The sequence below is a fragment of the Coffea eugenioides genome, chromosome 9 (assembly GCF_003713205.1).
Source record: "Coffea eugenioides isolate CCC68of chromosome 9, Ceug_1.0, whole genome shotgun sequence".
NCBI classification, from domain to species: Eukaryota; Viridiplantae; Streptophyta; class Magnoliopsida; order Gentianales; family Rubiaceae; genus Coffea; species Coffea eugenioides.
The window spans coordinates 20,066,232-20,092,268 of NC_040043.1; positions in this window are offsets into that span (position 1 = coordinate 20,066,232).

Sequence of the window (26,037 nt, forward strand, 5' to 3'; positions counted from 1 at the left end):
TTTAAACGTGCAATAACCTATCTACGAGGGTAGGTTCTAAAAGAAGGTCATGCCAGACCTCTTATTTGATAGGGTTTGTGAATGTAATGGGGACATAAAACCAAGAAAAGTTAGTTCAGCCAGATAAATACACATAACACATTGTAGCAACGAAATCAATACAAAGAAATAAAGCAATAAAAGGGAGAAAGGGGTTGGACCCCTCCCCTCGTGAATAGTGTCCCTAGCTCAGGATAAGGCCGACTCTACCCTAGGCAATTCTAATATGGATGCATGAGGCTTGGCTTACTAATGGATCTAGACTCGATAGGTCATAGGCCCCCGAGCCTTCAGACTTAGAAACCAAGGGTCATCAATCCCAAGGTTCTTCGTCGGTGGCTCGAGCGATTCCCCAAACACCGCTACGCACACATCGTGTCACGGCTACGTGTTTGAGTGAATCTATCAAAAATCCTCAACTTTCGACTAAAAGCTAAAGGCTATTAACCTAAAGCTTAAAGCGGAAGATTGAGTGACCCATCGGATCATGCTACACACACATCGTGTCGTGATCACACGTCCAAGTGGGTCACCTAACCCTAATAGGGTGGAGTGGCGTGACAAACCACTAAAATAAAAATAAATGAGGGGTGAAAAGTTAAAACGTATGCACGTATGCTAGTGCTCGTTTGGAGGGGAGGGATCGAGAACCCACGCAAGGCTCTAAGGTGACACACCCCCCCAAATGCAATGCGGGCGCGAGGTAAGCAAGTAAACATACATCCAATCAACCAATCATACATTCGTGAGTGAGGGAGTAGTTGGATACGCGTGAAATGCAAAAATCCTAATAAAAGGAAAAATGCAATCCTAAACACCCAACTGTGATATATGAAAAGATTAAAAGAAGAAAAAGATTGATTAAATCAAAATTGCTCGGACTCTCGAATGTCCCCAGTGGAGTCGCCAACTGTCGCGCCCCATTTTTTGAATAAAATAAATAAATGGTTTGAGAAAGATGTGTTTTTTGATTCAATTTGTGATTGGAAAATGAATTGTTATTTAAAAGAAAAATGGGTCTAAATGGGGGTCTAAGAATGCGACGATTTGACCCAAAATTATAGTTTAAAAAGGGTTTTTGAAATAAAAAATCGGAGTCGCCACTTGGTAATGAGTTAAGGTGTACCAAGTCACCTAAAATGAATTTTTAAAGAAAAATAGGAAAAAATATTAAAAAACCCCTTTTAAACGACTCCTAATCCACGTAAACCAACGAAAAAGGTTCGGGAGTCACATTTGACGAAGGGGAAGGCAAGGATAAAAATCCAAGGCACCCCTTCGACCTAGCCAAGGCTAGTTGCGTGATTTAATCAAATATTTTCTTGTTTTAACCAAAAAATTTATTACATTTGGATGTACTATATGAATGCAAACCCTAGACCTAGGGATATTGGGGGAAATTTCTCTTCAAAGGTTGAATGGTGCCAATCACATTAATTGTGAAGCCCAATAATGACCCTTTGGAGAGGTCACGAATAATGCGAGTGGGATGCAAATGAATGAAATGCATGTATGCAATGTGAGGACATGAGTTTGAAAAAGTAATAAAAAACAATAAATATGTAAATGAAAATGTGCACGTGAGCGGGCAAGGTATGGTATGTGAAATGATAATATGAAGTGCATGTGTGCAAGTGATGATAAAAGTGTTCGTGTGCAAGTGAAGAAACATAAAGGTGCACGTGTGCAAAATGGGAGGAAAAATGAAAGTGTGATGAGGGTATAAAATGGTAAAGTGGATTTGAAAATGCATGAGCCTAGGGAATTCATGCATATTGGGTACGGGGAGACCTAAATCGTGACTCAATTTGCCCTTTTATAGAGGGAATACAAGCGTGCTAAGGCTTAGAAAAAGCCACACTCGTCTATATCCCATATTTAAGGGGACACTCAAGCAAAATGAACCCTATAGCTAGTATGGGATGCAAAACCTAAAATGAGAGGAAAAGGGGTTTGAGGATCATGCCAAATGATAAAACTAAGGAAAATGCGTGATATGTGGTGAACAAGCAAATGATGTACTAACGAGGAAAATCCCTAAGGGTCTAGCGTTGGACTAACCCATTCTATGAATTCCGACTAGCGTTGGACTAGTGGAAACGTACATTCATCCATCACATTCATTCAAGGATATGGAAAGCGAGTAGACATGTCAATCACATAGCACATAACACTTAGCATGCATATCTAAATGCCAAAAACCTAAGAAAACGATTAAACATATAGCACATAGACATGCAAGACACATAATGTAATTAAGGCCCTAACTATTACATTTGCTAGCTAGGCACATGTCTTCAACAGGTCTTTATCGAATGCTCCTCCAAACCCTATCTATTACAAGCCACGAGGTGTACACATACCCCATAAACAATAACTTAGATAAAAAAACAAAAGTAAATGACATAAATAAAAGAAATTAAGGAAAGGCTAAAAAAGCAAAGTAGACATGTATTTTTCACGTAGCACGTTGGTTCACATAGGAGAGACACAAAAAGGGATAAAAGAAAATATACCGCCCTTGAAATGAAGCTCTAATGGAGTGAAATCATTTATTTATCCTCCAAAATAAAAGAAATGGTCAAGGTACCAATTTATTTGGCAAATAATCACAAAGGATAAAAAATAAACATGAATTTGAATCAATTAAATCATGTCAACAACCCACATTTAAGAAGTCAAAAGAAGAAAAGACTTGATTGCAAAAATTAATAAAGTCTTGGGGTCAAAATTAAAGAAAAATAAAGTTCAGGTACTCATTTGCAATTAAACCAGGGACTCAATTGAAAGGAATGGAATGGTCCAGGGCCACAGTACAGTTATAGAAAAATGCAAGGGCTGATTTGCAAAATAATTTTCTGGTTTCTTAATGGATCAAACCATTGGGCCATTTTTCTTATTTGCTTGGGCCAAAACCTTCCAAACCCAACCGAAACTCTAGCAAAACAGATGGACTAGTCTACTATTCTGGCCTCAAGAATGATCCAACAAAACTGATGGGCTTTAACCCTTCAGCCCAACGGAAGTGCGAAACAAAAAAAAAAAGAATGGGCCAACCTATTATTTATGTCAAGTAAACCCAATAAAATGCATGGGCCTTAAACCCCCAAGCCCAAACCAAAACCCAAAAGAAAATAAACTAAATCCAAGTTTACAAACCCAACCAAAATAACCTCTCAGCCCAAACCATCTATTTCACTTAAAAACAACATGGAAAAAAACGAATAAAATTGTTAAAACATAAATATGATCTAACAGCAGGAATTAATCTATCCAAAAGACTAGTCAAAAAGGATTAAAAGATGATTAACGTCTAAAAAAAAGGTCAAAATAAATCCAATTTCTTTAATTTTTAGGGGTCGGAACACAACAAGGGGAAAGATTAATTCAGGGCCTGATCGTAAGAGCAGTCAAATCATTCGGGCCGTGGTGAAATTAGACAAACTTGAGGGGTAAAAAAAAAATTCAGAAATTTATGTTTCATGATTCGCAGAAGCCTTCTTCGTCGATGCTAATTCCTGGGTTCTGCAATTGAAAGCTTTGTTTCGTGCATGAATCCTATGCAAACTTAAGCTAAAACCTGGGAATCTATCAACAAAAACCTTAAACAATTTCAAACCCCTTTGATTAACACAACCCAATCCTAAATATTAAACCATGAAAGATCAAAAAAAAATGCCATAAATCTTTATTCGCAGAAAGCAAAACATAAAAAAAATCATTTTTACACTCCAAAAAAAACATGAAACTCACATGAATTCCTTCTCACAATCATTGATTCAAACTCATACCAAGGGGAGCATTCGGAAACGAAAACAGAAAAAGAATGCATAAATTCCAGTACATCAAGACTTCTCAAACGCAAGGAATTGAACTTGCTAACTTATCCATTTTTCACACAAAAAACGCGGGCAAGTCATTCTTCAAACAAAACATTCAATTGGGCATTTTAGCAAACACTACATGGGCATGGAGGATTTCAGCAATTTTTCGCTCAAGGGATGGAAATCAGAGCCCAAAAATTATCAGCAACACAAAAGAACGCAGACCAATCAATACACAGAGCGTGCGCGGTCAAACATTTATGAACAATCACCGAAAAATTGCAAGAAACAGATTCACCAAAGACGGATTTTGGGGTTGGGATTTCCAGCATTTATTCTTGAATGGAAGCTGAAATTTAAAGTAAAATGGTTGCTTACCGTACTCCTTCTCGGTGAATGTTCATCGGTAATGGCGGGAATTTCCGTAGCCAACAGCAAATTGTAACTCCTCCACTCAGTTTTCCTGCTTGCCCGAAACTCCTTTTCTTCTTGTTCGGTTTTTGCAACTCCCTTTTCTTGCTCTGTTTTTCTGTTTTGCCGTAGCTCCTTAGTTCTTTTCCATTTGCTCTGTTTTTTCCACTCCACGGCCGAAGGCTTCTGGCTTCAATCCAAATTCCCAGCCCCTCTTTTTTATCAGCCGTCCCCTGTTTTCCTTTCGCCTCCTTGCCCGTCACCTTCCTCCTCCAAATTCTCTTGGTTTTCTCTCAGTTTTGTCCTCAGCCTTTTCTTCACAGTGGTTCCTCTTTCTTCGATGCTTGCGGGCAGAACCAGAAATGGAAGTGCGACTCTCAGCTTCCTCCCATGGTCGATACTCACGAGGAGCGGCTCTCCCTCTCTTGCTCTCGGTTGCTAGTGCGAATTGGAGAGAGTCTCCAGTGGAATCTGTTGTCGAGTGTTATGGTTGCTGAAATGGGAAGCTAAGTCGCGGATGAGGGAAGTGGGGTGTGAGTGGAGTGGAGTCGAGTGCAGTCGGCACTAAGGATAGAAGATACTAGAATGTGAAGTGGAAATGTATTCGGCAGAAATAGAATTATGATTTTTGATTTTTTTTTTTTTTTAAAAAAAAAATAATTTAACACAATATAATTAACTAATTAAGAAAAATAACTAATGAAGACAGATTGAATAAAATGAGCGGAACTAGGCATAAAAAGATAAAAATGAAACGCTAATTTTTCTTTCTTTTTCTTTTTTTTTTTTTTTTTTTTTTAAAATAGCCCAAAACCCGCAATCGGGGTTCCCCCTTTTTCATTTTTCATATTTTTTCCAAGAAAACATTGAATTTAAATCAAAACAACTAAAGCATAATTTTTGAATGCTTTTCCTTTTTTTCTCTTTTTCCATGATTTTTCTACGCTAAAACTTAAAAATAAAAATAAAAATAAAAACTAGAAACTAAAAAAAAAAAAACTAAAAGCAACCACGACAAATGAGAATAAAAAGTAAAAGAAATTACACCAAAAATTTGGTGTCTACACTCTCTTCTCTCATTTTTTCTCTCTTTTGTTTGGCCAACAAGGAAGAATATGAAGGGAAGTTTTGTGATAAAAAAGATAAAGATGGAAGGAAAGCTTTGGTCAAAGAAAGCTTTGATTGCCAACACTTGGCAAGCATCCCTTTTTCCTTCTTTTTTTTTTCCTCCCCTCTCTTGGTCAAGAATTTTGACCAGCCCTAGGGAAAATTAGGGAATGAAAAATGAAAAGGAAAATAAGAAGATTAGGGAAAGAAAGTATTGGTCAAGTGGTGTCCTCAACCGGTAACAAACGGCGCGCGTCTATTCAAGCCTATTTCCTTAACTCTCTTGTACTTTTGTTTTAACTTATGATTCACTAATGTACTCTTAGCACTTTTAATCATGTGACGACCCCACTTCTCCCAAGGGCGAACCCGAGGGTATTAGCGGGCCGCCTGCCTAGCTCGCGCCAGGACTCGAAACTTAAAGCAATAAAACTAGATAAACCGAAAGAGCACTATATACACAATATATACAATCCCAAAAGTGTTCGAATCATCCCATTACATCCTTATGAATATAACCAAAACCAAATAGTAGACCCTAAGGAGGGTCCTTATACAAACCACCAAAACTAAAACAAACATCCTAATTGTCCAACTATCACATGCAAATCTAACTATACTAGTGTGTGTGTCAAAAGTCCCCGCGTCGGCCCCTGCTAAGGAAAACAAAAGAAAAGGGGTAAGCTATATGCTTAGCAAGTAAACAGGGGCAAAAGCGTAAATCTCACATATTAACAATTACACAGTAAGAGTAAAGCAAAAGCAGAAAAATAACATCACATAATAAGGATACGGGTGGCTCCAAAGCCAATTCATGTGCCATGTATGATCTCCTGCCGACACTGCGTTGACCACAAATAATGGTCCGTAGAACTCCACTTGTTCTCCCACCGTACACCTTATCACCCTCTCTGGCCAGACACCTCACAAACTTGCTCGAGCAAACGAAATGGAGCTTGGTTCACAAGCTCGGGTCACAAACTTGGTCCACATGCTCGGTGAACCGGATTCACAAACTTGGTGACCTCAATCCAGGTTGGACTGACTTCGACCAAGCCCTAACCGGTTCGAATAGTCCATCTAGGTATTGAGATCGGGCCCCAAACTCACAAACTTCACAAAATTATTCAAAAGTCACCCCGAGCCACAAGCTCAAGGGTTTTAGTTCCAAAATTGCTCATATACACAAGCCATGTACAAATATGTGCGCAAGTTAGGGTTTAGGTCGAGTGCGATAAAGTACACCCTCGCCTAGGTACCCTCTTCATACATATCGAAACACATAAGCAACTAACACACAAGAGCGGCCTGAATACTTACTCAAAATACAAAAGTGGTACAAGAGCAAAATCACTTCGCGCGTGTTCGCTAGTAGTGGGCCCCACCGGCTCCGCCTAGCTCACCACTGTCTGAAATAGAAGATTGTATCACATATTATCACAAACGGCCACTAACATGCCCAAAACAAGAAAAATGGCAAAATCGGCACATGCAAGTGCGGAAACGGCAAAATGGGCGCCCGCGCGCGCGCGGAACGGCAAACGGAAATGGCCAAATCTGCCATCTCAAACCGTTTTGATCAAAAGTTAGGCTAGGAATGTCGGATCAAGGTACATGAGGTACCGTTGCGAAGCTAAGAGGAAGGGCTACAATTTTCATGAAGACACCTAAGTCTGGATCTGAACAGAAATAGGTTGAAAGTATGGAAAATCGTTCCAAAAATTCGCACTTTAGAGTGACGGACAGGGTATGTTTACTGGACCATAACTCCCAGCTCACAAATCCAAATCAGGAAATTCCAAAGGCATTAGAAAGATGGGATATAAGGATAAAACTTTGATGTTTTGGACAAGACCTGAATCCACTCAGAACAGAACAAAAATTGGGTGCCAAAGTACCTGTCAGAACTGTCCAGATTCAAAGGCAGTTCTGATTATCGATCTTGTTTTGGTCATAACGGGAGCTACGGAACTCGGATTTCGACGCACTTTATACCGTTTCGAAGCTAAAACAAAGATCTACATTTCTTATGAAGGGATCAACACCCAGATCGCACATTATCAAAACGGATAAAACATGGGCAGAAGCAAAAGTCAAAACGTAACACACTTCAGGGTACAAAACATGTGCTAGTGTTTTGTCTATAACTCGGGCTACACCAATCCGTTTGACCTGAAATGTTGCAGGAATAACCAATCACATAAAATGCTTTATTTGCCTTTTAAACCCTTGCACTTCAACCTAGCTTTTCTTCTACTCTTGCCCTCAAACATTTGATAATCTTTCAATTAACTCCATAGGTCATAACTTAATCTAGTCTAAAAAAGGTAATCACGCTTAATTACTTCACTAATCACTTTCCTCTCTTAATCACCTATACTTAAACATACTTTTTCCATAATAAAAACAATCAAACAACAACTTTTATAACTTTGGCAAAATTAGGGTTTTTAAACCCCACTTAAGCTTTCTAATAAATTGTAACACTAGAGGTTTGCTAATCTAGAGTTTGCTAACCATTTCAAACTTGCTAAACCTTTGTAAACTAAAACGAATCCTAAACTTACGTATGCCAAAACATACACTAGAACACCGAATATGAATTATAGCTCGAACCTACAAATAATAATACATAAACTAGGGTTTTCAATCTTAACCAAGATTAGGGTTTCTCCTTAGCCCTAAAACCCTACTTGCACCACACCGAATAATAAATAACCCTAATATCAACTTACGAACTGACTGGGGCCTCACAAATCACATACTTCCTCTAGCACCACACTCGTTCTCATCTACCAAATATAATGCATACAACTCACTAGTCGGTCAAACTACCTTAATACTCTATAAAACTTAACATGCACTAAAAGATAAAAAGAGAAATGATATAACTCTTGACTCAATCAAGAAAATTACCATGAAATTAAGGCAAGCAAGGTAATTAACAAAACATATAAATTAAAATTTTCAGAAATAAGAGAATTTATAAAATAATTTTTCGGGTTGTCATAGTAATGTTTTGGTTTTGTGTCCCAGACGTTGATTTGGATGGTGGCCTACACCCAATTAGAGACAATGATGATATTAAATTAATGAACCAAGCACATTGGAACTTGTCAAATGAAAGGCTAATTTATGCTTGTAGTGGTGATGAACCATTTGAAAAAGAGCCTGAAGATGGTAGGGTCAGTGATGGTAAGAGTACTAAAGAAAAACTTGGTGACTCAATAATAAAAAATAAAGGCCCTGATACAGGTGCATGTGAAGATGGTGGGGTCACTAACACTATGAGGACAGGTGCATGTGAAGATGATGAAAAGCCAGAATGGTTAAAAGAGGGGTTGGAAACAATAGAAGATAAAGACATCTTTGCACCCAAGAAAGATGCTGTAGGAGACAACGACTACTTTCTAGTAAGTCACTGGAGACAACAACCAAAAAGGTGATGGAGACAAGGAGAAAGCTGATGGCACCACTGTTTCCTCAAAATTGCTTATGAATGTATTCTCATTTGCTGGAAAGACAGATGAAAAAAATTCTGCTAAAAGTGGGGCTGTGAGAAGACAAAGGCTAGTAAAACCAAGCAATCTAGAGGGTCTGATGTGATTCAACAAATTCCACCACCTGTTTCATCTCAAAGGCCATCACATATTCCATCACAAGATGAAGCTGTAAGCATTGAAAAAGACACTACAATAGTTGGAGAATTAGATTTGAGAGCACAAGATGAAAGGTTAGTGAATGCTGAGGTGACTGAAGAGAATTGGCAAGAACCTGTGGTTTCGGATGAAGAGGATGATTGTGTTGACTTTAATCCTGAATTGAGTTTAGGAAGCCACACTTTGAGCTGAAAGTGGGGCAGAAGTTTACTAATTTTAGAGTGTTTAGATTTGTGATGTGTGAATGTCTAATTAGAGACGGTTGTGAAGCTACTTGGGTGAAAAACTACTCCAAGAAAATTATTGCCAAATATGCAAAATGTTGTACTTGGAGGATTCGTGCAGCACCAATTCAAGATGAATCAATCTTCAAATAAAGTCATTAAGGGTTGAGCATGTGTGTGCTTGAGAATATAAAAACAAGCATGCAATAGCCATATATCTGAGCAACAAGTATCAAGATAAGATCAGGGATAACCCAAAAGTTGATTTGATGGGCTTGAAGAATGACATCGGAAGAGATTTAATGATCAATGTATCAATTGTTAAGATTGGTAGAGTTAAATGTAAGGCAAAGGATATGATGCTTGGCACGGGCATGGAGCAATATCAAAAACTCTGGAGTTATGCAGCCACTATTCGAGACACAAATCTTGGAAGTACTGTATATATTCAGATTGACAAACCGGCTGATGGTTCAAGAAGGACATTTGAAAGGTTATATTATTGCTTGCATGCATGCAAGCAGGGTTTCCTTGATGGTTGTAGACCAATAATTGGTCAAGATGGCTGTTTTCTTAAGGCAGCATTTGGTGGCCAATTATTGTCAGCACTTGGCAGAGATGGCAGCGCAACATGGTGCCAATACTAGTTGCTATGGTAGAGGTAGAGCGGTATGACTCCTGGAAATGGTTTTTGGAGTTGCTAATAGCTGATCTGGGCGTGGGATGGGATGACATTCCTTGGACCTTCATCTCAGATAGATAGAAAGGGCTTGTACATGCTGTGAATGAACTATTTGCAGATTCGAAATATAGATTCTGCTTAAGGCATATGTACTAGAATTTTCACCAAATGTTCAAAAGAAAAGAAACGAAAGACATGGTTTGGGCCGCTGCAAGTGCTGGCAATGAAAGAGAATGGAAAGTGGTAAAGAATGATCTAGAAAAGGCAAACAAAGATGCTACTGAATGGTTGAGCAGAATTCCACCAACTCTTTGGAGTAGATCACATTTTAGAGGAAGTAGTAAATGTGACATTCTGGTAAACAACCTAAATAAGTCATTCAACAACTATATATTAGAAGCAAGAGAGTTACCTATCATTGGGATGTTTGAATGGATAAGGAGGAGGTTGATGCAGAGAATTCTAATGAAGAGACCTGGAATCCAAAAGTTTCAAGGAAAAATCTATCCTAATATAGCAGAAAAGATTGACAAGAATCAAAGGTTGAGTAGGACATTTGTTGTGACCTGGGTCGGTGGTCACAAGTATGAGGTTGATTGTGGTCCGAGAAAATGTGTAGTAGTAGATTTGCGTGAATGGAAATGTACCTGTTATGACAGCCCCACCTTCTCCTAGGGCGTACCCAAGGGTTTGGTGGACCGCCTGCCCAACTCTCGCCAGGACTCACTCATGATTCTCAGAGAATAATAACAATTCCAAAACTCCAATAGTATTAACCTCAAAGTAAGTATCAAAACTTCATGATTAAATATTACAGACCATCCAATATTCCGAGTTATCCCTACTTATACATACAATCAAACGGATAAAATCTAAGTCATCTAATCAAATCACCAAGTACAACTAGGATGGCAAGTTGCTTAAAGCTAGACGCCGACTCTTGAACTGTCTATTTGCCCGCTTCCACGTTGCCAACGCCTGCTAAGGAAAACAAACTAAAAGGAATGAGCTAACGCTCAGTGAGGCAAAGAAAACAAGCAAGCAAGTAAAACAAGTACCATAATTCAACTCAAGTGGCACATGCACCGAATAACAACAATAGTTCCACGTAAAGCCACAAAAGGACTAAAACATGTTCATTAAAAGGATATAGGAGCTCTCAGGAGCTAATCCACAAGCTAGTCATTTCATGATTTTGGATATCATTTTATTTTGTTGACACTTCGTCAATCACGCAAATAACAAGTCCGTAGAATTCACTTGACACGAATCCCCATCCGTCGTTTCACCCCCTACCGGGCCCGCACGCCAAATAGAAATAGTGGTGGTAATACTCGAGTATACCCAAGCAAGAATAAGTATGGTCGATGAAATAACACTCCAATCGACTTAATCAAGATAGAGGTACTGAGAAGGGATGAGAGGGACCTTCCACTCGGATTGAGTGTGGTACATGTGACGACCCCACCTCCACCTAGGACGTAGCTCAGGGTTTACCGGACCGCCTGCCCAACTCTCGCTAGGACTCACTCACTCACGTCAAGAAAATAGGGTGAAACCTCAAGAATAAAGGAAATAACAGTTTCCAAGTTTGGAACATACAAATACATTCATTTCTATCTCAAACATCCATACAATTCCAAATATATCAAAAGATATGAGTTCCAGATACATTCAACCCTAATTGAGCGACTAGTGCGAGTATAATCGTAAAATTTCCTAAAACTAGACTACGCTAGCCTGTACAAGTCTCACGCCTCGTTCGTATCCCCTGTAAGGAAAACAAATGACGTGGAATGAGCTAAAAGCCCAGTGAGGTTCCCATACACATAATCAAGTAATTAAAATAAGAACATTAGTCATTTAAGAACAACCAAACAGGAAAACATTTACAACATAAAAGCAATGAGAACACACTCATTAAAAGGATACATGCTAACGTGGAGCCATTCGTTCATTCATTCGCCAACCATTTTCCTTATTCCTCCAATTATTAGAAAATATTTGCAAGTGAAAACTCCTCCAATGTTCTTGACATTCATTCATTGATTTCATTTCCTACCACTAGCCAATTCACTGGCCAGTCTCCACCAATCTTCATGGTCATACTCGAATATACCAAACATTATCCCAGGGTCACCAGTCGCCCGACCGAGTCCGCATCTGGCTCGAGTCAATTGGCAACGAAGGGCAAGGGCCCAGTTCAGCCAAAAGGCTTACATTCATGCACAAGTAGCATTTAATTATTTAATCATTGAAAATTTCACGTTCATTTAGGTCGAGTACGATAAAGTACACACTCACCTAGCAAAAATTCATTTTAGCAATCATTGAAAACATTTAACATTTAATCAAACATTCACAACAATCCGCATAGTCATTTGAAGCATAACCTACAAGAACACTTACGAAAGATCTAGTGCTTTTCAAAAATCACGTTCAGGTCCAACTCCTTGGTTGGAGTCCAAATCTGCGATAAAATATCATTTAAAAATGTAAAACTCTCTAAAGTTCGAAACATAGAAGTTTCGTTTCAAGAAAATCAAATAAATGAAACTTGTCTAAGTTGTGGTCATATGGCTTATCAAACCCTAGAAAACTCATGCTTGCTCTTTTAGTTTCGATAGAGAAGTAATTTATATTCTTGAAGTAACACTTAGTATAAAAACTCCAGAAAATCATTTTTTTAAGTGTCGCTACTTTTACTTGTTAAAGGGTACGAGTTTCGGCAAACTTTTCAACTTATGTACCTCGTACTAAAGAAAAATCAAATACCATAAACAAGCGAAATTCGCTTCAACCTCGAGTCGTCGCTCAAGTCTCAAGTTCACTTGTCTAACCCTAGAGCAAAAATTTGGGTAGCATGCCCTTTGTATTTAGCTATTTTCCAGCCATTTATGGCTTCATTTTTTTTCCTTAACTCAGCCCAATTCAATACATAAATAAGCTTAACATAATATCTCTTCAACTCGGCTCAATGTCATCCAAAAATAAGTCAATTCGAGCAATGCAACCATCCAAATCAAAGCTAGAAGCTAGAAACTAGTTTTAAAGACAAATAGCTAAGCAGCAGGTTTGACATCTCTCGGAGTTTTAGTCACAACTGAAGCTACGTTTATCAGATTAGGGTAAATTTTATGGCGTTTCGAAGCTGAGACAGAGATCTACATTTCCTATGAAGACATCGATACCCAGTTCATGCATTTTGAAGGTCAAAATATGAAATCTCAGAGAAAATAGAAAGTTGCCTGCGAAATAGGGCTTTTGGTAGTCAGGGGTATTTTAGTCATTTAACATGATACAGTGCTCCGATTGAGGTGAAATTTTACATGCAGATTCCTAACTCCATTCCCTACAACTTTCATGTTTTTAGCAAGGCCTGATTCGGCCTTTATCCTGGACGAATATACAGTGTAGAAATATGGCAGAATCTACTACAATTGCTGGAAATTCACTTCTACTCTACAATTTCATGATATCTTCCATAAAACTTCCATATTCAAGTCATCTATCCAATAAAATGAAACATAAGAAAGGGAAGAAGAGTTTCTTAGCTTAATACGTCAAGACCCCAAGAGAAGTTGCAAGACAAGAACTTTCTTTCTCAAGTGACTCCACCAAAAGCTTCCCTCCAAGCCTAGCTTAAAATTAATCAGTATAGATTTGGGTTGGTGTTTGAATACCTCATGGATTGAGCATGAAATCAAGGCTAGGAAAATGGAAGTTTTTCTCTCTTTTCTTGTCTCTTAAATTCGGCCAAAATGAGGGAAAATGATAGAATTTTGGTGAAATATTCAAGATAAATACTAGGGAGGTCTTTGGTCAAAGGTGGTGTTGTTTGCCAACACTTGGCATCCCCCAAATTTTTCTTTCTTTTTCTTTTCTTTAGTCAATAATGGTGGCTGACTTAAGGGTTAATTTAGGGAGTATTAGATGAAATAAAAATAAGGAGATTAGGGTAAGAAAGCATTGGTCAAGTGGGGTACTCAATCGGAAGCAAACAGTGCACGTCAGTTCAAGCCTATTTTTCTTAACTCTCTTGTACTTGTATTTTTTTACTTATAGTTCACTAGCTTATTATTATCACTTCTAATCACACACTTTTTCTTATCTAAAACTCACTCTTAACCACCAAATTTAATACACACTGTGAGAACCCTAAACCTTCCATACTTTCTAAGTGTTTTGGTTTATTCCCGTTTCCCGTTTAATTGAAGTTTTGTCCACTAATCGTTTTAAAAAAACGGGAAGGCCTTTTTGTTATGTGCAATTATATATGAGATATGTATGTATGTGTATGTGTTAGAACTACGTTTGAGCATGGCATTCAAACTTGGAAAAGAGGAAAAATTTTACGAAAATGCTGAAGGACCGAATCCGGCCGAAAATCCGGCCATTTCTTGGCTGGATTGTTGGCCGGATTGTGGTGCAGTTTTGAAAAAAATTTGATTCGTCTCTGCCTCATATCCGGCCAGGAATCCGGCCGGGAATCCGGCCAGAAACCGGCCGGATTGTGACAGGACAGCTGGTTTGACCAGCGTTTTTTCTTCCTTCTTATCATCTTTTTGGTCCAAAATATCTCATTTCTTCCCTGTCCAACCGTGAGCTTTGAGAGCAAGGAGAGAAAAACTCTTCAATCTTCATCTTTGATTTTTGCTTCAATCTTGGAATTTCACCGATAGATTTTGAAACCACTCCGTACAAGTGAGCTTCTTGGAAGGTTAAAGCTTTTGGGTGGAGTGATTTTGAAAGGGAAGCTTTGAATTGCTAGTCTTCTTGAGTTGTGAGGTAAGTTGATTAAGAAAGTTCTCTCTTGCATTGATAATGGTTAAATTGTGAGTTGTAAGGGTTGGATATGTCACTTAGTGAGTTATATCTTGATTTGGGTTGATTTATGGTGAAGTTTTATATTTAATTATGATTTTTCTGGTTTAATGTGATCATGATGTTGTGGCTATCTATGATGGTTGGAAATGTAGGGTAATGACTCTAGTAGGTGTATATGATAGATAATTGCAACCAATTTTGGATTTGGAAGGAAATGTGAGAAGTTAGGGTTTTATATCCCCAATTCTGGCCGGTTTTGTATCTCATGGTTAGAGGCCGAATTGGCCTTGGCTTAAAACATAAACGTTGTAGGTATTGATGTGTTTGAAGTTCATGTAAAATTTCAGGTCATTTGGAGTAGTGTAGAGTGAGAAATGTCGATTTTACTGTTGCTGTTCTGGGTTCTTCAGGATGGCCGAACTGCGTTTGTAGTTGGCTGTTTTGACTGGAATTGCTTTGGATTTGGTGGTTGAGGTCTTCTGATGAAATGTAGCTTGATGTCCTAGCTACCATATGCCTTTGGAATTTCTGCATTTGGACCTGTTTAGACTGAGTTGTACTGATTACAGTATAGTGTAATTTGTAAACCTGCAATTACGGTTCTGGTTTGTTATTTGGCATATTTGACTTAGTTGTGCTGGGATTTGGACTGAGTGACCTTCTACATTGTTGTATCCCTGGTTCTTAGCTTCGAAATGGTGGGTCTTACACCCTAATCCGATAATCGTAACGCCATTGGTACCAAAACCGCAAAATGATGTCAAAACTGTTTTTGTCCGAAAATGTTTCTAGCTTGCTTTTCGTATTTATTTTGTATTTATATGATTTTAATGAGCTGTTGGGACTGATTTGAGAATTAATGAAGCCATTAATGGCTGGAAAATAGGTAAACACAAGGGACATGCCGTCCGTTTATTTTCTTGTAAATTGAATAAGTTAAAGTGGGTTTTGGAAATGTATTTTGTATCAAATTGACCGTATTTCCTTGGAAGTGTCTTCGGGTCTTTGGATAAGGGTTCGAAGGCTAAGTTTCTATTCATGATACCTCTTCCGTTTCAAACCTTCAAATGTTCCTTAAGCCTTTCCAACCTATAGAGGTATGAGTTCGGGTTTTATCGGCCATAAGTGCATTGTTTCTAAGCAAGGTTTTAAGTGTGGAAGTTAAAGTATTTTGTCCTCCTTTTCACATGATTTTTATTGGCTTCGGTCATTTATTGACCACTTGAATATATATGCTATTGAGTCATACAAACAATTCAGAAAGAATATTGCCTTAGCTTATTTCCTAGAAATGTGAATTGTTTTGAGTTAAGTGTTTCCGTTACAACTTCTATAACCCTTTTTGGTTTGGGTCGCATTGGGGTTATTCTTGTCCACGGATCCAAATGCCTCTTTATACTTTGAAAGTCTTTTATACGTTTACTCGCAAGTAGTCGGGTATTTCTTGATTTCATCTAAATCATGCTCGATGAATTGTAATGTGATCTTATGTAATTTTAGGTTTCATTGGTGATTGAGAAGTGCACAATAACTAGGTGAGTGTTCCTTGTTTGTTACGTTTCATGATTATATGGCTTGTTTGAATGATTGATAACATGTTAAATGCTTTCAATGATTGCTAAACGAGTTTTCGAGGCGAGTGTGTACTTTATCGCACTTAGCCTCAATGATTGTGAAATTTTAATGATTGAGCGATTGAAATGTTAATTGTGCATGAATGTAAGCCTTTTGGGCTGAACTGGCCATTGCCCCTTGTTACCGGTCGTCTCGAGCCAGAAGCGGACTTGGTCGGGCGATTAGGGACTTGGGTGAACGTTTCGGTATACTCGAGTATTACCTTGTAGGTTGGTGGAGCCTGGCCAAAAGCCAGGGACGGGGTGAATGAAATGAATGAACGAATGAATGAATGAGGGGTTTTACTTATACAAAATGCATTTTAAATGATTGAAGGTAGGGGAACGAAAGGAGAATGAATGAACGAACGAATGAACGAATGGATCCTTGTGAGCCCGTATCCTTTTCATGAATGTGGTTATCGCTTTAGTTGTACTTGTAACTTGAATTGTTGTTTATATGTGTTAAATGCATTGACTCTCTTGTTATCTATGTGTACGGAACCTCACTGAGCTTTCCAGCTCATTCCTTTAGTTTTTGTTTTCCTTAGCAGGGGAAGCCGTGCAAGGACGGAAGCTACGTATAGACTAGCCGATCTAGTACTTTTGATTCTTTTGTTATGGTTCTCGCCCCAATGTTTGGTGGGCTGGTTGTATGGAGAATGGAGAACCTTTGTACATAAGTTGTATTGCTTTTGGGATGGATATGTATATAAGTTTACGTTTAAGTTTGGAATTATCGTTACTTCGATTGTTTTGTGGGTTTTATTGTCTTTTCTTATAGTGACTGACTGAGTCCCAGCGAGAGCTGGGCAGGCAGCCGCTGAACCCTCTGGTTCGCCTTAGGGGGAGGTGGGGCCGTTACAGTTGGTATCAGAGCCTGCTTCGCATGGTCTCTGCGCGGAGTGAGCCTGGATTGAGTGGTAAATAGGTATGAAGGATTAAGTGCTCGTTCGAGCATAAGCTATGAGTTGTGAATGTTATAGGCCTTAAATTTTCCTGTGGAATCTGAGGACCATAGATAGGTACGTCTGGGAGGAATTCCGATTGTAGATGGTTTACTCTTGGGACTGGCCAGCTCGAGAGGTGAATTATCTTATTTCGGATTCTCGTACCCGAGTACTCCAAAGTTGAGACGATGTTAAGTATATGAGATTTATATTTCGGGACCATGAACTGGCTTTGTCCGACCAGAATGAGTATAAGAGGTCGGCAGATATCTGGATTGATTAGAAAATGACGTGAGGAGCCGGACGGGGTTACCTTAGCTGAGACTGGGACGACACAACACCTCCTCATTTGATTCGCCCATATATTCTTATTACATGACGTCAATTGATGTATTTGTGTACATGAATAATTACTTGACTTGATACGTACTTGTGTAATTGATCATCTATTTTCTTGATATGTGGAGTGCTATGTGCATATATGTTTACTTGTGTACTTGGTGCCTCAATTTTGGTTACATTTGAGTCACCTTATTGCATTTATGCATTTATTCATTAAACTACTTTTGGAAAAAAAGAGAGGGAAGGAAAAATATGGACGGGAGACGTAGTCAGGGACGTGGTCGAGGCCGTGGAACTAAACGGACCCCAGAACCTAGAGCAGAAAGGGAAACGTCCGCCGAACAAGAACAAGAACCTAGAGTTGAGGCCGGGGACCAAATGGCGACGGCAATTCAACAAATGGCAAACATTTTGACAAGGTTGGTGGACCAACAAGGCCAAATGCCTGTAAATCAAACCCAGAACCCTGAAATGGGCGAAGATAAGGCTCTGGAGAGGTTTCAGAAGTTTGCACCTCCAAAATTCGCTGGAGGGCCTGATCCGGATACCGCTGAACAATGGCTAGAGGCCATGGTGAATATATTCACAGCCTTAAATTACACCGAGCAAAGGCAAGTGAACTTCGCAGTGTTTCAATTTGAGGGATCGGCCCGAGCATGGTGGAACGTAATTAGAGCAAAATGGGAAAGGGAACGGACCATATGGACCTGGGCGAACTTTACCAGAGAATTTAATGAGAAGTACCTCCCCCCTTTAGTCCAAGAAAGGAGGGAGGACGAATTTATTGGACTACGCCAGGGGACATTAAGTGTGGCTGAATACGAAACGAAATTCACTAAACTATCCAAGTTTGCTTCCGAATTAGTGGCCACGGAACCAAGAAGAGTGAGACGGTTCGTACAGGGATTGAACTTGGACATCCAAGAGGCGTTGGCAGCAGCGCAAGTGAATACGTTTACGGAGGCCCTTGAGAAGGCTCAACGAATTGAGAGTGCCAAGGCACAAATAAAGGCCTCCCAAACGCGAAAAATGGGTGCATCGGGTAGTGGATTGGAAGAGTTTAGTGAAACGATGGCGCCTTCTAAAGTGAAAAAGGTGAGCCAGTTATCCTATCCGCCCTGAACAATAGGGGCGATAGATGAGAGGTCTACTAAAGGGAGCCAAATCGGATCAAAGGAGATTTCTCAAGATAGTCCAAAGATGACCTCTCACTTGATTTGCGGTTACTGTGGAAAGGCAAATCATACCGAGGATGTTTGTTGGCGGAAAGGGCGAAAATGTTTGATATGTGGAAGCAGTGAGCATCAAGTGAGCAATTGTCCAAGGAGGCATCCACGTGAGGGTAGTACTCAGTCACTGGATGGAACTAAATCAAAACCGGTGAAAGAAAGAGGAAACCGAACAAGTGTACCGGCCAAAGTGTATGCATTAGACAACCGAACGGTTCCAAACTCGCCTGAGGCTAATGAAGGTGAGAAAAATTTCGAGGACGAAATTTCCTAAGGGGGGGAGAGTGTGAGAACCCTAAACCTTTCATACTTTCTAAGTGTTTTGGTTTATTCCCGTTTCCCGTTTAATTGAAGTTTTGTCCACTAATCGTTTTAAAAAAACGGGAAGGCCTTTTTGTTATGTGCAATTATGTATGAGATATGTATGTATGTGTATGTGTTAGAACTACGTTTGAGCATGGCATTCAAACTTGGAAAAGAGGAAAAATTTTACGAAAATGCTGAAGGACCGAATCCGGCCGGAAATCCGGCCATTTCTTGGCCGGATTGTTGGCCGGATTGTGGTGCAGTTTTGAAAAAAATTTTGATTCGTCTCTGCCTCATATCCGGCCAGGAATCCGGCCAGAAACCGGCCGGATTGTGACAGGACAGCTGGTTTGACCAGCGTTTTTTCTTCCTTCTTATCATCTTTTTGGTCCAAAATATCTCATTTCTTCCCTGTCCAACCGTGAGCTTTGAGAGCAAGGAGAGAAAAACTCTTCAATCTTCATCTTTGATTTTTGCTTCAATCTTGGAATTTCACCGATAGATTTTGAAACCACTCCGTACAAGTGAGCTTCTTGGAAGGTTAAAGCTTTTGGGTGGAGTGATTTTGAAAGGGAAGCTTTGAATTGCTAGTCTTCTTGAGTTGTGAGGTAAGTTGATTAAGAAAGTTCTCTCTTGCATTGATAATGGTTAAATTGTGAATTGTAAGGGTTGGATATGTCACTTAGTGAGTTATATCTTGATTTGGGTTGATTTATGGTGAAGTTTTATATTTAATTATGATTTTTCTGGTTTAATGTGATCATGATGTTGTGGCTATCTATGATGGTTGGAAATGTAGGGTAATGACTCTAGTAGGTGTATATGATAGATAATTGCAACCAATTTTGGATTTGGAAGGAAATGTGAAAAGTTAGGGTTTTATATCCCCAATTCTGGCCGGTTTTGTATCTCATGGTTAGAGGCCGAATTGGCCTTGGCTTAAAACATGAAAGTTGTAGGTATTGATGTGTTTAAGTTCCTGTAAAATTTCAGGTCATTTGGAGTAGTGTAGAGTGAGAAATGTCGATTTTACTGTTGCTGTTCTGGGTTCTTCAGGATGGCCGAACTGCGTTTGTAGTTGGCTGTTTTGACTGGAATTGCTTTGGATTTGGTGGTTGAGGTCTTCTGATGAAATGTAGCTTGATGTCCTAGCTACCATATGCCTTTTGAATTTCTGCATTTGGACCTGTTTAGACTGAGTTGTACTGATTACAGTATAGTGTAATTTGTAAACCTGCAATTACGGTTCTGGTTTGTTATTTGGCATATTTGACTTAGTTGTGCTGGGATTTGGACTGAGTGACCTTCTACATTGTTGTATCCCTGGTTCTTAGCTTCGAAATGGTGGGTCTTACACCCTAATCCGATAATCGTAACGCCATTGGTACCAAAACCGCAAAATGATGTCAAAACTGTTTTTGTCCGAAAATGTTTCTAGCTTGCTTTTCGTATTTATTTTGTATTTATATGATTTTAATGAGCTGTTGGGACTGATTTGAGAATTAATGAAGCCATTAATGGCTGGAAAATAGGTAAACACAAGGGACATGCCGTCCGTTTATTTTCTTGTAAATTGAATAAGTTAAAGTGGGTTTTGGAAATGTATTTTGTATCAAATTGACCGTATTTCCTTGGAAGTGTCTTCGGGTCTTTGGATAAGGGTTCGAAGGCTAAGTTTCTATTCATGATACCTCTTCCGTTTCAAACCTTCAAATGTTCCTTAAGCCTTTCCAACCTATAGAGGTATGAGTTCGGGTTTTATCGGCCATAAGTGCATTGTTTCTAAGCAAGGTTTTAAGTGTGGAAGTTAAAGTATTTTGTCCTCCTTTTCACATGATTTTTATTGGCTTCGGTCATTTATTGATCACTTGAATATATATGCTATTGAGTCATACAAACAATTCAGAAAGAATATTGCCTTAGCTTATTTCCTGGAAATGTGAATTGTTTTGAGTTAAGTGTTTCCGTTACAACTTCTATAACCCTTTTTGGTTTGGGTCGCATTGGGGTTATTCTTGTCCACGGATCCAAATGCCTCTTTATACTTTGAAAGTCTTTTATACGTTTACTCGCAAGTAGTCGGGTATTTCTTGATTTCATCTAAATCATGCTCGATGAATTGTAATGTGATCTTATGTAATTTTAGGTTTCATTGGTGATTGAGAAGTGCACAATAACTAGGTGAGTGTTCCTTGTTTGTTACGTTTCATGATTATATGGCTTGTTTGAATGATTGATAACATGTTAAATGCTTTCAATGATTGCTAAACGAGTTTTCGAGGCGAGTGTGTACTTTATCGCACTTAGCCTCAATGATTGTGAAATTTTAATGATTGAGCGATTGAAATGTTAATTGTGCATGAATGTAAGCCTTTTGGGCTGAACTGGCCATTGCCCCTTGTTACCGGTCGTCTCGAGCCAGAAGCGGACTTGGTCGGGCGATTAGGGACTTGGGTGAACGTTTCGGTATACTCGAGTATTACCTTGTAGGTTGGTGGAGCCTGGCCAAAAGCCAGGGACGGGGTGAATGAAATGAATGAACGAATGAATGAATGAGGGGTTTTACTTATACAAAATGCATTTTAAATGATTGAAGGTAGGGGAACGAAAGGAGAATGAATGAACGAACGAATGAACGAATGGATCCTTGTGAGCCCGTATCCTTTTCATGAATGTGGTTATCGCTTTAGTTGTACTTGTAACTTGAATTGTTGTTTATATGTGTTAAATGCATTGACTCTCTTGTTATCTATGTGTACGGAACCTCACTGAGCTTTCCAGCTCATTCCTTTAGTTTTTGTTTTCCTTAGCAGGGGAAGCCGTGCAAGGACGGAAGCTACGTATAGACTAGCCGATCTAGTACTTTTGATTCTTTTGTTATGGTTCTCGCCCCAATGTTTGGTGGGCTGGTTGTATGGAGAATGGAGAACCTTTGTACATAAGTTGTATTGCTTTTGGGATGGATATGTATATAAGTTTACGTTTAAGTTTGGAATTATTGTAACTTCGATTGTTTTGTGGGTTTTATTGTCTTTTCTTATAGTGACTGACTGAGTCCCGGCGAGAGCTGGGCAGGCGGCCGCTGAACCCTCTGGTTCGCCTTAGGGGGAGGTGGGGCCGTTACACACACACCTCACCAAATGATCAGACGGCCAAAATACGCGAAAACCTTATTTATGCTAACTATAAAACTAAAGGTACAACCCTTGATTCTATGATTTATTGTAACTATTGAGGGATTAAATGAGTAGTAAAGATGTTATAAAGTAATCTAATCAAAATAAGAGGGAATTTTAAGAATATATGAGCGAATTTTCCAGTCGTCACAGTACATGCTACCGCTCAACACTTAGAAGTCAAGCACAAGCACAAACACAAGTACGGTCACTCAAGTTCAAGCAAGTACAAGATCATTCAAGAAGGGGAGGGTGAGTGTAATAAAGTACACCCTCGTCTCATCAAGTTCAATATTCAACACATAACACGTGGTATCATTCGAATCAAAATATCAAGAAACATGCACTTGACACTTACCAGTTTAAGCAAAATAACGTCAAAAGTTTGCCCCTCAGTTTATGCCCTTGATCACCAACAAACCTTAAGAACAACCAAGATAAAGTATTATAGTTCAACCATTCAAAGCTTAGGTGAACCAAAGAAAATCCAAGTAACTACTAGTGCAACGATGCAAATATGGTTTTGGAGTGAAAAGAGAACATTTAGACCCAAGGGACACGAGTAACCTAGAATTTCCTCATTCCAATCATAAAACCAAGCTCAAAATAGTTTAACAAGTCCAACTTAAGGTTGGAAATGGAAGCAAGACCAACTTTAAAAAAATAGAATTTTCTCCAGTTTTACACAACACTGTTTGAAAAATCGTATCGCAAGGTTCTTAAGTCCAAAATTTATAAACTTTATACCATTGGTAAATAGACTCAAAAGGGCTACAATTTTCCAGATTATATATTTGTAAGATTCTATCTATAAATCAGTCAAATTATTCCAGTTTCAAGTTGATGCTTCATCAGGTAGAAAAACAGAGCAGGTGTGAAAATTCAATCAACTTTGGAAAATCATAAATATTCATAAGAATTGAGAAAAATAGAGAAATTTTCACGGTAGAATGCACTCTGAATATAGTTTCAAACGGAACAAGCAGAACTCAATTTGGATTTTTCTACACCAAGATATAACAGATTTCCTAAAACTGCTTAGAGTCACCTGCGGAAAAAATTTTCAGCAACACTTGACTCAATCTTCCCACTTAAACTCATGATTTTTAGTTAAATTTCAGCACACCCTTGTAGCTTAAAGTAATATAGAGTATCCTGAGCAAAAATCAAGCTTAAAATCATCATGAAAATGTAAAATTCAAAGCTGAAATTCCAGCTCTTAGGTTCGGCCATCAAACAGAATTTTTTCCCCAAATTTTTCCAACATTCTTCCAACTAATTGTCCCAAAATCAGCCCATACCATCTAGTAATTCCATAGAGTTTCATGACCAACACAACAATAAACACTTATGAAGCCAAAATTACAACAAGATAGCCACCAAAACTATACCGTAAGCATATGTATAACCAAACCCTAACTCAAGTATGAAGTATAATCAAACCCTAACTCAAGTATGAAGTATAAACATCATCAACTTGAAAACTACCAAGATTCACCACCAAAGCATGTCTTTATCCAACAATCAACCTTGTTTTTCAACATAAAACAAAGAAAGAAGGTTAATCTAGACTTTTACCTCTTTTGCTTCCAACCAAGATGAACTTCCAACCACCAAATCTTCTCCCCTTTTCAAGCTCTAGAAAAGGTAAATGGAATTCCCAAGCTATCTTCTTCCTTTTCCCACAAAATACAAGCAAGATTCAAGTTATTTTGGATGAAGTTTCTTCCCCCTTTTCCTCCTCAAGCTCACGGCCCTCTCTCTCTCTTTCTTTCTCTTGTGTTTGTTTGTTATTTCTTAAGGCAAGAAATGGAAGATAAATGGTAAGAAAGCTTTGGTCAAAAGCCAAAGAAAGAGGCTTAGCTCTTATGGCGACACATGTCACTTTCTAGAGAATTCTTATTGCACTAAACCCCCTCATTTTTTTCAACAGTTCCTTTCACACCCCACTAAAAATGAAAAATTGCATTTTACCCCACACACAAATTTTCACATGTAAAATTTAATAAAAGCCTTAAAACAAAATCATTATCAAATAAATAAATAAATAGATGACTAAAATAAAATATCATGTATTTAGACTAAGTAAATTGATAAATTTTTTTCTAAGTCCTCACACTTATGGGTATTTTCAACTAAGAGGTTATCTTTCTGCCCATGCATGTGCTACGATAGGAGTGTGTAGATTACCTATAAAAGATTATGTGCATACTTGCTACACTAGAGCAGAATATCTAAAAATATATGCACATACTATCACACCTGTTCCAAGTGATATTTACTGGATAACATGTGAAGAAGAGGCCCTAAACCCCCCTGCAGTTAGGAAAATGCTTGGCAGACCAAAGAAACTGTGCCAAAAAGCCCAAGATGAGCCTAAGAAGGGTCAAGTATCAACTAGAAAGGGTCTTGTGGTACATTGCAAGAGATGTTTTCAGCCAAATCATAACTCACGGACGTGCAAGAATCCCATTCACCCTAACTCCAAAATTTTACGAGGTAATATTTCCTTGTACAGTTAAATGTCATTGTAACTGCATTTGTATGTATTACTAATGTTAAATGGCATTTGTAGGTGCCTGAAGCAAGTGCAGTTGAATCCATTCAATCACAACCAATTGCCGAGTCATCTACTGAACCACAGCCAACTAGTGAAGGAGCTGCTATTACCTGAAGTACTACAAAGACTAGCAAAAAGGCTAGGAAGGTGTGCACTTAACCAACAGTTGCGAGTTTGGCCAAAGCTACACATAGTAAACAATCTGTATCGCAAGTATGACTCTCACATTGGATTTAATGAGTTACATGAAAACATAACCTCCAACTAGGAATTTCAAGTTCTTCATCTCATTATCCAATTTTTTCAGTTTTGAGAGCACACCATCCAAATATGAATGTTCTTGAATAGGTTGGCTCACAAAATAGTTATCTCGATCTGGCTCATCTCTGTAAATGGGATTACACCATGAAAAGAACCCACATTCATCTTTTTCACACACAAAATATAACATTCCCTTTGATGGCTTTTCCGACTCAACAATCTTTACCTTCGCCTTCCTTTGACAATTACACATCTTGTACTGGTTTCAAAGATCTCTAGCTCCGTTTCCCCTGCTGGTTGGTCGAGAGTTGACGAAGACATTGTGGTATGGTTCCTTAATTTCCCTTCAATATTTACACAAAAAATATAGAGTTCACATTTTTACTTTAAATCCTTATAATTGACCCTATAAGAATATACTACATGTGCAAATTGCAAATGGTTAAAGTTTTACCTTTGCCGGCTTGCAACCTCAGTTGATTTGTCTCCTATCATTGTCAGCTTCTTGTTGCTATGTTTCCTGCAATTTTGGCCGAAGATCCATAACAGCATGGCATTTTTATTAAGGTGCGAAGGGAACAACAAGTATATCTAGTGAAAGTTTGTGTTAAAAACTTATTTTCGGAAAGAAACACTAGCCTTTCCAGCGCATTTAATACAAATGCGTTACATTTGACGATTTCCGTTGATGATTCACCTTACTTCAAACTATGAGGTACCGACATGTATGATATGAAACCATAGAGGGCTTTTCTGTATGATAGCTATACCACAAGGGGCTTTTCTGTTTTTAACCCTTAAAAAAACATAATATGACATGATCGGAT